The following is a 13,059-nucleotide window of genomic DNA, read 5'->3' as shown; positions in this document are numbered from 1 at the left end:
CATTGAACAGGAACGACTGGGTTGTGTAAATGCTTTTTCTGTATGTTTTCAGATATAGAATATACAAATACGTCAGTGTAAAAGCACAGATTGATAGGAATCAATATTTTTAGTATAGAGACGTTGATCAACAGCTAAGTGACAATTATGCTGTCTTAGAGGGAAAAAGATAAAATAGATTCTGCCTTTTAAAGCAGATTAAAAGGGTGATCTGTTAACAAAATTGTCCTAACCATTCAATTTTAACTTGACATCCTTGTAAAACATTAGAATTGAAAGAGAATTTTCTGCAGTGAAGTGACTGAACATGCAAACTATTTTTCTAGTATCTTTTGTATAAAATCTTCAGATTCACATATAAAAGTTGTTCATTTTCATAAACTGATCTAAAATAGTTTTTCATTATTTTCCTTATTGTATTTGTTTTTATCCAGTTAAAATATTTTGCTCTGTAGGTTATCCACAGAGGAAGAGTTTGCCACAAACATTTATTCTTTAGTACAAGTGATCCCAAGTTTTTAATCTAATGAGTTGAAGAGCACAGTTTACTAATAGCAAATTATTTTTCTTCTTTTTGTTACATTTTATGCTTCAGGAAAATAGGACAAAACAGGAAATCTAGTCAATTTCACCTTGTGCTTTCTTACAGTTGTTGCTGGTTTTTTTTTTTAAGGGAATTTGTATGCTTATTTGGAAAGTTTTTAATACTTCTAGGAAGTTTGGTAGGAAAAAAAAAAGAATGCTGTGAAGAGTTTTGCTCCCTTTTCATGCTTGCTTAAGTCTTTTTTATTCTTCAGCTGAATAATGTAAAACAAATACTAATACTGTAAGTACCAAGGAGAAAAAAAAAAGAGATTTTTTAGAAATGTTATTTTGAAGTGGTTTAATTATCTCAATTATTTATTTATTTATTTATTTATTTTCAAGGATGTGATAATCCAGATTCCCCTTTCTCTTTCTGTTAGTGGAGCACAATGTTGAGATGAAAACTACCTCTTAAGTCCTCTACTTTTCCTACCTTCCAAGTACAAAATGCTGCTTCAGAATTAATTTTATACTTTCTTTTTTTCCTCTGTTAGTCTGTATTTCTTCAATCACTGCAGTGAGGAATATATTTATAAAAGATATGCTAACTTTTGGCAATTGTTCCATTCTCCCATTCTTTCCATTATGGAAAGTCTAAGGAAAATGAATGCATTAATACAATGTGAAATACTAACTGAATACAGCAGGGGTGTGTAGATGCAAGTGCATATTTAAGAATTGTAGAGGAAGCATAGGGCAGGAATCTTGATGAGAAAACAGGAAATAAAAAAAAATAACGGTGATGTTACATTCTTGAATAAGAGTACTACTTATGTCTATATGATAGCTATTTTACTTCAATGTAAAAAAGCTAGCTTCACATTATTCTCTCTATTTTCATTCTCTTAACTAAACCTAACTAATATAACTTCACACAGTGGTGTAAACACATACTTCCATACACACACACACATATATTTATGAATGTTCGAAAGCTCCACTTAGAGCCTTAATACTATCACAAAAATTAAAACAACAACACTTTAAAGCCAGAATATGGTAATCTTCTTAGTTGCAAAGTACTTTTCTCCTCCCTTCTTCATTTACTTTCTATAGAACAAAGCATAAAGCTCATAAGCAAACAACAGGATAAATTAGAGCGTTCATTTGCAAAACTTTGAAAATAGCAATGAAGGGATAAGTTAAGATGCCTGGCAGTTGTTTTCAAAAGCTGATTCCTTGGCCATTTTGTTTTGGTATGTGATGTGCCACCCAAATGATCCTCTCCATTTTTACTGGCTGTGTCCCTGTACCTCCATGGCTAACACTTAGACCTTGCTAGCTAAGAAATGGGTGTGTGCTGCGAGAAAACTTAAATGTTCTTGTCATCAAATTGTCTCAGATCAGCCATGGCTAGATTGTCAGGACCACATATATAGGTGTAATACATGTCACTGTGTTTTAATAGCATACCTCTCCCACACCCTCACCAAAAACAGGGGTTGACCAGCTGTGCTGTTTTAGAACAAGCAACAATATGCTGGAGCATACTAGGATCCCTTGAGAAACATTATCAGTGATAATAAGTCTTTTGACAAAGGGGTGCTGTTATCTTGAGAAGTATTACTGTCTCTCAGAAGAATTTAACAGATTTCTGAAATCCTTTTAAGTTAGGTCTCTGGAGAATTGGACTTATTCATGATTGCTCTCTGTTCAATAATTTACTTGAGAAACAGTCTGAAGAATATCTTGAGCTAATTCCAATGTCAGCTTCTCAATAGTTGAATTTCTGTAATAGGTTAGTAGTTTAAGTGCTGCCAATACCATTAGACTAAGATCCTGAGATTTTGAAATACATGATATAAGTCCATTAGTGTGTATTATCCTGATCTAGTCCTGTGGTCCCGTAATCCACACCTTTCCTAGAACCAGACTCTTTTACATTTGCTCCTCTCTAGACAGCAGTTTGATATGCACTGGAAGTGAGTGAGTAAGCATTACTGGATCTTTGCAGTTCTGTGAGAAAGAGAATTTTGGTTATCAGGAGTAAGGGGACAGGCAGATATTTCTTGATTATGAAGTTGAATAGGACAAGAGACCATCTTGCTACATGTTGGTGCTCAGTTGTGTAGAGGCACTGTAAGACCTGCAAATAGCACATCTAGTTGATGAGCCCTAGATGATGATGTCTGGACAGAATTTTTCCAGACCAGTCTCAGTATAATTTTTCTGCCTTGAAACGAAGTCAAATTTTGATCTGATACTGCTACTTTAACATCACTAGGGCCTACAAATAATTAATACCTTTGAAAATAGAATACCTTAATGGGTGCTTAAAGATCGATTTGGAGTTCTGAATGAAAGCTTGCAGTGATACTCTTTCCTGAGTAGACAATAACTGTAAAGTATGAAATTATTTCAGGAAAGGAAAAATTTTGAATCAGTCAATGACTTCTTTGAATCATATGTGCAGCCATGGCAGGTCAGTGCAGGTGGATATGCTGAAGGAAAGTGAAAAAGTGCCTGGGCACTGGGATATTTCAGTAAACTTGTTTATTGAGCTAGTATCTTGGGGAGATCAATAATTGTCCATAAAGTACAGAAGCCCTTAATTTATTCTCTTGATAACATCTGGAAAGGGAGAGAAACATTACTTCTTGGCTTTTTTTTTTTTCTGCTTTTTTTTCTTTTTCTTTTTTCTGTAGGAAATGGTAAAAGAAAGACTGGACTGGCACCTGAGTTCCCACTGTTTAAATGCTTACAATTGCAAATTTGTTTATTGAAGCGTGTAACTTGACTTACTTGAACCTTTTCTCACTCTTTCTGGGGAAATTTGTTTCTCATAAGTATACCTTAGGATATTCTCTGGATCTAATGCACCGTTGAGTTCATCTCCTTCAGGCTATTAGTTTCAAGCTGTGAGCACATTCAGGCATGAATTACCATATTGGCCCTGTTCACTTTCCAACTGGAGGATTGCCTTTCATAAAAAGGGCAAATTATTACTTCATTTAATATGTTGGTATGTCTAGTGCTTTGGAAACTAAGAGTTCATTAAAAAACAAAAAACATTCAGACAGATCATGACTAAGTATTTATGAAACACTAACTACGGATATTATAATTATATTACTACATGTATGATTCATCAGTTTGAATTTAGTTCTCCTCATCCTTAAAAAAAATGTGTGTACTGTAAGTCTACTCTTCAGGTTCTTCGCATAAATTTGGTAGGAAGTATAGGAAGCTAACACTTCTAAGATATGTCATACCAGTTTCCAAATATTTTTAGCTGTGAAAATTGAGATTCTGGAATACAACTCTTCATCAGTGGTGAATTCTGAGCCTGTTTCAGAGGAGCAACAGAAGCTGTATGCATGGGATTATGCATATAGTGGGCAGGTATAGAAAAATTCCTACAGATTCAGAACTATTCTGCTGGCATTTTTTCCATTTCGGAGTTCTGGGTAAGATATTGTGCTGTTTAGTTTTTCTCCTGTGCACTCAGTTTTAGTTGTGCTCAGTGCACAGAAGAGCTTTTATGAAGCAACAAAAATAAAATACTATCCCATTTCCACTAGCTTCTGTTCCCAGAGATATCTTCAAACACTTTTGGTAGCACAAGTTAATTGTGCTATTATAATAAGTAGATGTAATTAGCATTTTTATCATGGTAAATGTTCCCTGGGCCTTTATTTCAAAACTAACTTATAGGCTGTAGTATTGGAATGCATTAAAATACATCAGGGCATTCAAAATTCTCCTGTATATCTACAGCAAGTAAATATTGCTAATCACTGCAGAACTGAATGTCAGGAAATGTCATTAATCAGCAGCTGCTAAAAGAAAATTTACACAGAGGCAGTAAATGATTTTTTTTTAATGCCAGTTTAAAAATTAGAGATCTGTGTTGTTGTTATGTTGTGGGTTTTTTGTTTGTTTTGTTTGTTTGTTTTGTTTAGTTTAGTTTTTTCCTGATCCCTTGTAGGATTTGATGGTGCAATCAATTTGATGGTGCAAGGAAGATCTAGGTCTTCCTTTGTGGCCAACATCTCTTAACCTCCTATAATTTATAGGGTTTTATTGGGGAAAGTCATAAACACTAACTGATGTTTCTATAAGAATTTCCTTTTCTTGCTTTGACATTTATTAATGTGAATACACTCGGGAGGACGAGCTATGCTTGAATATCAAGTGTTCCGTCAGCTAGGTTTGTTTTTAAAATAGGGTTCTTCAAACACTGATTTGCCTGCTCTGGACCTGCAGTTATCTTTTAACAACAGAGATATGAAGCAAAATCAGAAGGTAGCCCAGGAAGTGCCTTCTCATCAGCTCTCAGCCTAGACTATTTCTCCTGGAGAAATACAATAACTCCCAACTATTTCATCTTTTCTGAAATTTCTGTAGGAGAATGATTACATTCTGTGGATTCAAACCATCTGCTCCAGCAATTATGGTCTGCTGTATTTGCACTGGAATCTTATAGATAGTGCTTGAAAAATAGCAAGGATGATAGATACAGGAAATGTACATGCAATTAAAAAAGAAAACAACAAAAACTATGCGCATATTTACGTGTAGGTATAACATCCCTTTAGGATGATGATTTTGAGTCTGTATGTGGAAGTTCTCATTGGCAGTCCAATGAGAAAGTCCTCGAGCCATGACTTCTTTAATTTCTCTGCTCTGAAATTTCCAGTCACCATAATTAAGCATTCTCATTTTTACTGAACAGCTCTAATCTGTTTGTTTTACTGCTGAAACTAGAATAAATGAATTATCATTAACATTAACTGCTTCAAATTCAGTAAGATCTGCGTCAACTGTCAAAACACAATGAGTGCTCAAGAAAGTAAATGAATAAACCTCTCAACTGGATAGAATTAATGTATATTCATTATCTTTTAAGATGCAGCTTCAAAGAACAATGGATGTTGTTCCTTTTGTTAGCAAATGCACATCCAGTTAACTTATGTTAGGCAGCAGGGTGCAAATCAGTAGAAAGAAGCTGTGCTGCTTTAATTTGAGTTTAGAACCCTTACTCACACACCACAGTGCAACAGACATGGTGCAGTGTGTCCCAGTAGAACACACAAATTGGGAACCACTCCCCTCCCCAAACTGAAAGTGAGGAAATGTGCAGGAAAATGAAATTCATATTGATCTGAATATGAATACTTTAAAATATGTACACTGTTACATTCAACACACAACAATTAGGACATGCCTTGCACATAGTTGTATATATGTGTGTGCCTTCAGTTTCTGAAGTAAACTACTTTGATAAATTGTGTTTGCTTTATGTGTTGCTCCACTGCTTGCACTGGAAGTTATGCTATTAGGGCAATTATCAGTGATTGCATTAAGCACAGAGTACTACTACAGAGAATTAATTGCTAGTTTACAAAACCACTAGAAAAGAAAATTGTAAAGAAATGGCAATATTTATTTTAATGAATTAACACTTTTCATGTGCATTTATGTATATATTATTTACAGTGTAAAATGCTATGTGCTATACATCAAAAAGATGTTTAAAACATCAAAAACACAAGCAAAAACAAAAGTCCTGCACTTAAAGAGGAACATAAAGTTTCCTGCTGGGGATGTGGAACGTGGAATGCCATCTGTATTATATGGCACTGAGAAAACTGATTACGTTTGGACCTCTATTTCATAGCAGATGGGTTCATTAAATTTAATAGCCTCCAGAGCCTTCAGGAACAGTGTTAAAAACATGTGGAACATGCTGAGACACTTCACTTCTCGCCCCACAGTCATTATAACTCTGGCTCAGACTATAAATATTACAGTACTTTATTTCCATTGAAATGGATTACTATTATAATTATTTTTTTCCTAGCATATATTTGCATGAGAAATGAATAATACAAATCCTTCTTTTTCAAGCTTTGAGATACAATGTTGATTTCTTTAAATGCATTTTACAGTTCTTTACACTGTGGAGGCTTTGATATAGAACTTTTTATTTTTCTGTGACATCAGCAAGCAGCTGCAAAGTCACAGCAAAACTCAGTATTAAGAAGCTTTGCTCCAAACAGGACAAGCATTGTATTAAAACATAGAAGAGATCAGAGCAGTGCTAATTCTTGGCTTTTAGCTGTATGTTGATTCTCTTTTCTAGTATTTTATAGGATAACTGACTTTGGTCTTTGTTCATCTTTCATCAATAGCGCATTATAGGCACTAAATATCCAATTTCAAGAACTTGCAGTTCCTGCAAAAATGTTTACTTAAACAGTTTTTTTTTGTTGTTGTTGTTTTAATATTTTCAGAATTTTATAGCTGAAGGAATATTTTAAAGCTTTTTACACTTCTATTTTAAATTGCTTCAAATAAGAACATGGAAATTTTACCATTATGTATGTTTAAGTGCTTAGGCAACTCTCTGATGTTTTTCTACCTCTGCACTTATAAGTTGTAACATTTAAACTACCGTATGTATTACAAACTTTTTAATATTTGTTCATGATTTTTTTATAAATCCTGTTTTCCAAATAATCCTGTTTTCTTTCCTACTGAATGATGTGGACAACCACAGCATCTTCTGCTGCATTCTGAAATCACTTTTCTTTTTAATTTGTGCTGTACATTTTAATGAGAATTTCCCCCTTCACACTGCAGACTCTGATTATGCCACTGAGCATTGTTGCTTTTATTAAGAATAAAATCCTACAAGGACAGATAATGTATAACGATCAAGTTAAATAAGGATACCTCCTTTACATAGTTTATGTAGATGCAAAGTATTAGGTTAGTATTGTTAGCTGTTTAGAAGGAGTAGAGATAACCATGCAAAGACACAGATTGTGCAGGTCAACACAGTAAAGAGTGGTCTGTCTATGAGTTCTCGAGTGTTAAGGATAGTAAATGAAAGTATGCACAAATGAATGTTCAAATCTTTCAAATTGTGGTGTTCTCCTCTATAGGGCTCCCATAAAAGTGCTGTTTATCCAAATCTTAAAGACTTTGGAGTTCTTGCTTGTTGTTGGTTAAACATATTTCATAGAATTACGTGGACAGTGCAGTACATTTACAGCTCTTAAAATGTTTCAATGAAGTAACATCCTCAAAGCACGTTCAGTAATAAAATTTTGGAAATAAAAAGAAATCATTAATGCTTAAATGTGAAGTAAACATGGTTTTCTGTTTTGAGAGCTGTAAAGTGCAAGCATATTGCATTACATTGCCATTAATAGTTAAAAGTTTTTAGTTGCTTTTGCTGTAAAATATCGTGTATCTTGTCCCTTGATTACTTTGCCCTAAATTATTGTTTCTTCTTACAAGAAAACTGATTTGCATGTATGTTAAAAGGAATCCATAGAGTTACATGTATCTGTAGGGTTCACCTGCTGGATGCTCTCTCATCTATTTACAGAGAATTGCCCAGCTACTGAATGTGATTAACAAGCATATTCATGCCAATAAGGGTATTGGTCTCATTTGCAGACACCTGCACACTAGAGATAAAGCAGTCTGGGACAATTTCCAGCTGTGGTCTACCAATGACACACAGTGCCTTTAGGTGAGGGAACAGAAAATGCTTTTTCTTTTCAGTGTTTCACGGATATTTTTCTGTTTTATTATGACAGAAATGAAACTCAAAAGGTGACATGTCAGTAAAGAGGGAGAATTTTTTTCTAGAACTCTGTATGTAACACTGAATACAACATTTAGGAGGATGTATCTATTCTCAATGAATTTAACTACCTTAAAACATTCACAGCCAAAAACTGTATGCCCGTCTTTGAAGTTATTATTTCTATACTGAGTGAATTGTAACTAATTACAGGGAATTTGTATCTATTTGGTCAGATATATTATTTTTTTTTCTCTTTGTAAATGCCTTCAGTTTTCACATAATAGATTATCTAAGCTAAGTGATAAAATAGGAAAGCAATGAATTTAGCATAATGTACTTTGATCTTGTGTACCTCTTCTTCCTCTAACTGGAAGAAAGAGGGCAGTGAAGATGTTATATACTTTATCTTCATTACAGGAGTAAAACCTGAAATAATAAGAAAAGACTCATTGCTGCCATTTAGGTTTTGCTGCAGTGGCAGAATTCAGTGCAGAAATGAAAAGAAGAAAGAATAAAGGGAAGTAATCTTCTCTTTTGTCTATTATTCTGACGATATTGTAGTTATTTATAGCTCTGATATTTTTGTATAATCAAGAGATTTCATACAGCTCATTCACGCACATAATACAGCATTTACATGAAAGTTGTTTGCCACAGTTGTCATGATTAAGATTTACTTTGAACTTAGTAATTTCTGAATAAATTATTAGAAATGCACTTTTTTCTACAAGGAGTAGGATTTTTCCTAATGACATCCTTGCTGCTTGACAGCAAGGTGTTTGACCTTTTATCATTGGAGGAATGCTTTGTCAGATCAGATCTTTCCCAGCAAGCATTTCCACTAGCAATTACTTCAAAGATGATCTATCCAGTAGGCAAATGTATGATCAGGAACATGAGTTTCAGAAGAACAAATCTGACAGCATTTATGCATTTTCTTTGGAATGCCATTCCACTTTGCCTGCATTGATGTCAGATTTATCAGGGGGAAGCCTAGTTCTTGGTATAATATTAAAATCCCTAAGTATTCTAAATATTCTAACTCCTAAGACTCTATAGTAACATTACACACTAAGTGCCTCCAACAGCCATTACATGTAAGGGCTTCTTTTACATAATGTCAATAATCTTTGAATAACTTTTACAATGGTGTATGATTATTGGCAGAAAAATAAGGAGGGGATGCATATTAGAAACAATATAGCAATATCAAGGAGCTACCTTACTTAACTGAAAAAAAAACTAGAACAAAAACACCTAAACAAAAAAATAAAGTGCCTAAGTAAATTTTACACTTGCATTCCATATGGACTGCATTTTTTGATGATACCTCTTAAATTTACTCTGCAGTATTGTCTCCATTTATGTACCTTAAGTTAAACTGATGTAAACAGAAGGCATCATCATATTAAAACTCAGCTGAAGGTTTGGATTATACTTCTGCAGGCTGATGAAGTAATTCTAACATTTTCTTTGTTGGATTAAATCCATAAAATTCACGATTTTCAATGAAGATAAAGTTGTCTTTTTATAGAAAAGAAAATCTTAGTTTTTCTTCTATTGGTTCCTTTATCTTCTTTTTATAACAGTTTATTTTAAGAAAATGGACATACTGTCCATTTTTCACTAGCTGATTTTGAGAGTTTTGCAGTGTAGCAAACTACAAGATGATGTGATTTACCACATTTTGGTTCCTGACATACCTGAACATGACCTTAGAATTTGCAAACAGTTCTAACTCAAAGGTAGGTGAAAGAATTTTGACCCCTTATCTTATGAGTTCCTCAAGTGAAGGAATTAAGTGAGGTCATTTACTTATTTATCTATCTACTCATTTATTTATTTATTTATTTATTTTACCTTGTGGATGATATAATAAGAGAAAACAGCAAAAGACAATGAGGAAAAACTGCCACAGACTGAAAGCATTCCTTGAACTAGATTTCATAAGCCTTGCTGTAAATAATGACAAACTTCATACCTGAAATTAACTCAGATAATCTAGAAATGCTGTCAGGTTTTTTTTGTCTTCCAGCATGACAGTCCTTCCTTTTGACCATCAGGTCAAGGTGGCCCTTAGGAAGCTCTGAAATTTCAAGTTGTGAAGAGTAAAAACAGAAAGCTTCTTTCAAAATAAGCATGAGAAATGTGACTCTTTCTACAGAGTGAGTGAATCTTTATACAACCTGATGAATTCAACTTGCAGAGTGAGAAGTCCATAAAACGCTTCATGGCTTTCTCAGTGTAGCTATAAAATCTGAGTCTAAAACTCGAATGGTGAGATACGTTAGCCACATGTTGATTAAAAGGATGTGGAAACAGGAACTGATCCTCAGAACAGAACTAATGAATAGGGAGCGGCATTGATTTGAACACTTCATCAGTTTATGTCAGCACCTGGCAGATCTATGATACCAATCTTTCCAGACTGCTAAAAATTTATCGCTTTTAAATATCTGTTGATAGATTAGGAGTTTATCCAACTGAGAGATTTCATAGTGTTAAATTATGTAATGTAATTAAAGGTTGGTGTGTTGTTCTTTTTCTTTATTTCATGATATCTTTTTAAACTTATACTTCTAACAATTAGAGGCTTAAACCTGCTGTCTGATCTTGCACATCTCTGTTAGCAGTAACTTTTTGCTTATGCATGAAGACCTGAAAAACATGTTTCTGATGTGGAGGCACAGGGTGGCCACCTTGCTGTCAGTGAGTTTTAACAATTGTTTTCTAAATAAACATTGGTCCTTCCATTCTTAAATATTTGTAGCAAACCAGAACACCTGCACAACGGTTTACCCCTTTTCCTTACAAAGCAAAAAAGTACATATACACGTGTATGTGAGCTGCATTTCTGGGTTTCTAACTACAGCATTTATGCTGTTATTTTTTAACACTCATTTTGTTTCTTCTCATTTGTGTATGCTTCCTCTGAAATACTGCAGATATTTCTGAAGATAAATCCATTGGTGTTTGCCACTTGTTTAAAGAGAGAAAAGATGATTCCCCTCATAAGGCTGTTTGAAGCTTCTGAATATTAACTGTGCAGCTCACGCACTTCCTACTGCTTTCTAGAGCTCTTGATCTGTGTCATATCTGTGGATTTTTTTTCATGAAATGAGGTAACACTGTAGTGCCTTATTTCTTTCTTTTCAAATATATCCTCTATAGCTCATCAACTCAAATAATCTTCTGAGCATGTAGTGTGTGTGTCATTATGCCCACCAGCATAATTCCTCATTCAGAGCGGTTCTGGACCACTGGCTTACTGATATAAGGTATTTTGTAGCAGCTAAATAAAAGTTTGTATAATACTTGTGTTTATTTAGAAGGGACAGTTGAGGAAAAAAAAGTATAAAATGTATTACTTCATCATAATGCACGATGCCCAGCGTAGCTATGACTTTGGGACAGGTAAGAGTGAATAACAGCTTATTGTTTGTATCATTAGTGTATTTTTTAGGTTACTAAATAGCAGATCTTTCCTTGTATAAAAATGTTCAATATTTTATTTCTAAATGAGAACTACTTCTGGCACTTAGGCCTGTACTAATTCCAATCTTTGCTTCAGATTTCTGGAATCAGCTAGTAGATTTCAAAATACTTGTATAACAACAAATGGAACAAAGAGAAGCTAAGATAAGGATTATGGAGAGCAAAATTGTGTTAAATATTAAGTATTGTTAGCGTGTTTAGCCTCTTGATTTTAGAGCATGTTTTTATGCAGAATACAATTTTTCAGTATTAATTCAGTCTCTGACACAAAATTATGCATAAATCTTCTAGTAGATGAGTTTTACCTTCATACTTGTTGATAGGATCCTCTACAAATGAAAAAATGTTGACTTCTGCAAGAAACTGCTTGTAGTTTAGAATCTCCTTCTCCATTGCATGTTTTGCATTCACACTCCAAATTGTATTGATCTTGACATGATGCTCTTTGCATGTGATATAATAAATTCTTATTAAAAGTACACGGCACGAGGTTATATGGACAATCTGATACAAATTGTGCTTAATGCACACTTTCAAAAAGATCCTAACAAACTTTCATCATAGTATGTGGTATAATACCATTTGTAACAGTAAAATTTCTTCAGTTCTGTAAGGCTGCAAATACTAACTTCAGCAAGGGTGAAAAGTTGGGACTACTGAATACATCACGGTACACTAAGTGATATCCTTAAATGCACCTAAATGCATGGATTAATTGCAAGGGCGAGATGAAGAGAGAGATAAAAGGGAAGCAGAGCAGTGCTACGCCCTCCACTTCTGGTAGAGTAGCTTTCTGATCACGTGAGAAATGGTACTATATGAAAAAAAGTGAAAAAAAGAGTGTTTTAGCATGATTCATGTCTTTCTACAACCATTCTCTATTAAGATATGCTGAATCATTATGAAACAGACTATAGAAATACACCTCTGTCTTAGAAGTTCAATCCCCACACAATCAAAGTAATATACTAAAAAATAATAGACACAATCAATAAATGTAAGTTTTAGAAGAATTTGTGGCTTGCTTTACACATTCATTAAGTTGAGTACACTTTCATCCTTCCCCAAAAAATGGTTATCTTCAGATGTTGGTCTTGCATTGATATATGAAGCAAATAAGATTTAATATATAAGACAAATCAAAAGCATTCAAACTCACTGAGAGATTCTCATTGACTCTGTTGGGTATTGGATAAGACCTTTATTTCATTTTGCATTGAGGTCAGAATGGATTATATGGTGAAAGAGGATACGTGTCTACCTTCTGAGAGGATTTGTGATCTAGGTTATTTTTATCATTTCTACAGGGATTGTCAAAGTTAGAAGAGCAAGTGTGTGAAAATAGTTGAATGAATATGTACGTATGAACCTATCTGATGTTTTTTTCCATCCTTCTATCTCCCTTTACCTTCTCTCTCTCCCCGTGATAATTCAGA

At 34.0% G+C, this 13,059-nt stretch overlaps 1 protein-coding gene across 1 annotated transcript in view; it reads left to right on the top strand.

Moving 5' to 3' along the window:
- Positions 1 to 13,059, top strand: part of CACNA2D3 (calcium voltage-gated channel auxiliary subunit alpha2delta 3) — a 392,330-nt gene that overhangs the window by 255,825 nt on the left and 123,446 nt on the right. The window lies entirely within an intron of this gene.

The sequence above is a fragment of the Cyrtonyx montezumae genome, unplaced genomic scaffold, assembly GCF_038088225.1.
Source record: "Cyrtonyx montezumae isolate F1298 unplaced genomic scaffold, pur_monq_1.0 scaffold_6, whole genome shotgun sequence".
Classification (NCBI taxonomy): Eukaryota; Metazoa; Chordata; class Aves; order Galliformes; family Odontophoridae; genus Cyrtonyx; species Cyrtonyx montezumae.
This window is presented reverse-complemented; position numbering and strand designations above follow the sequence as displayed.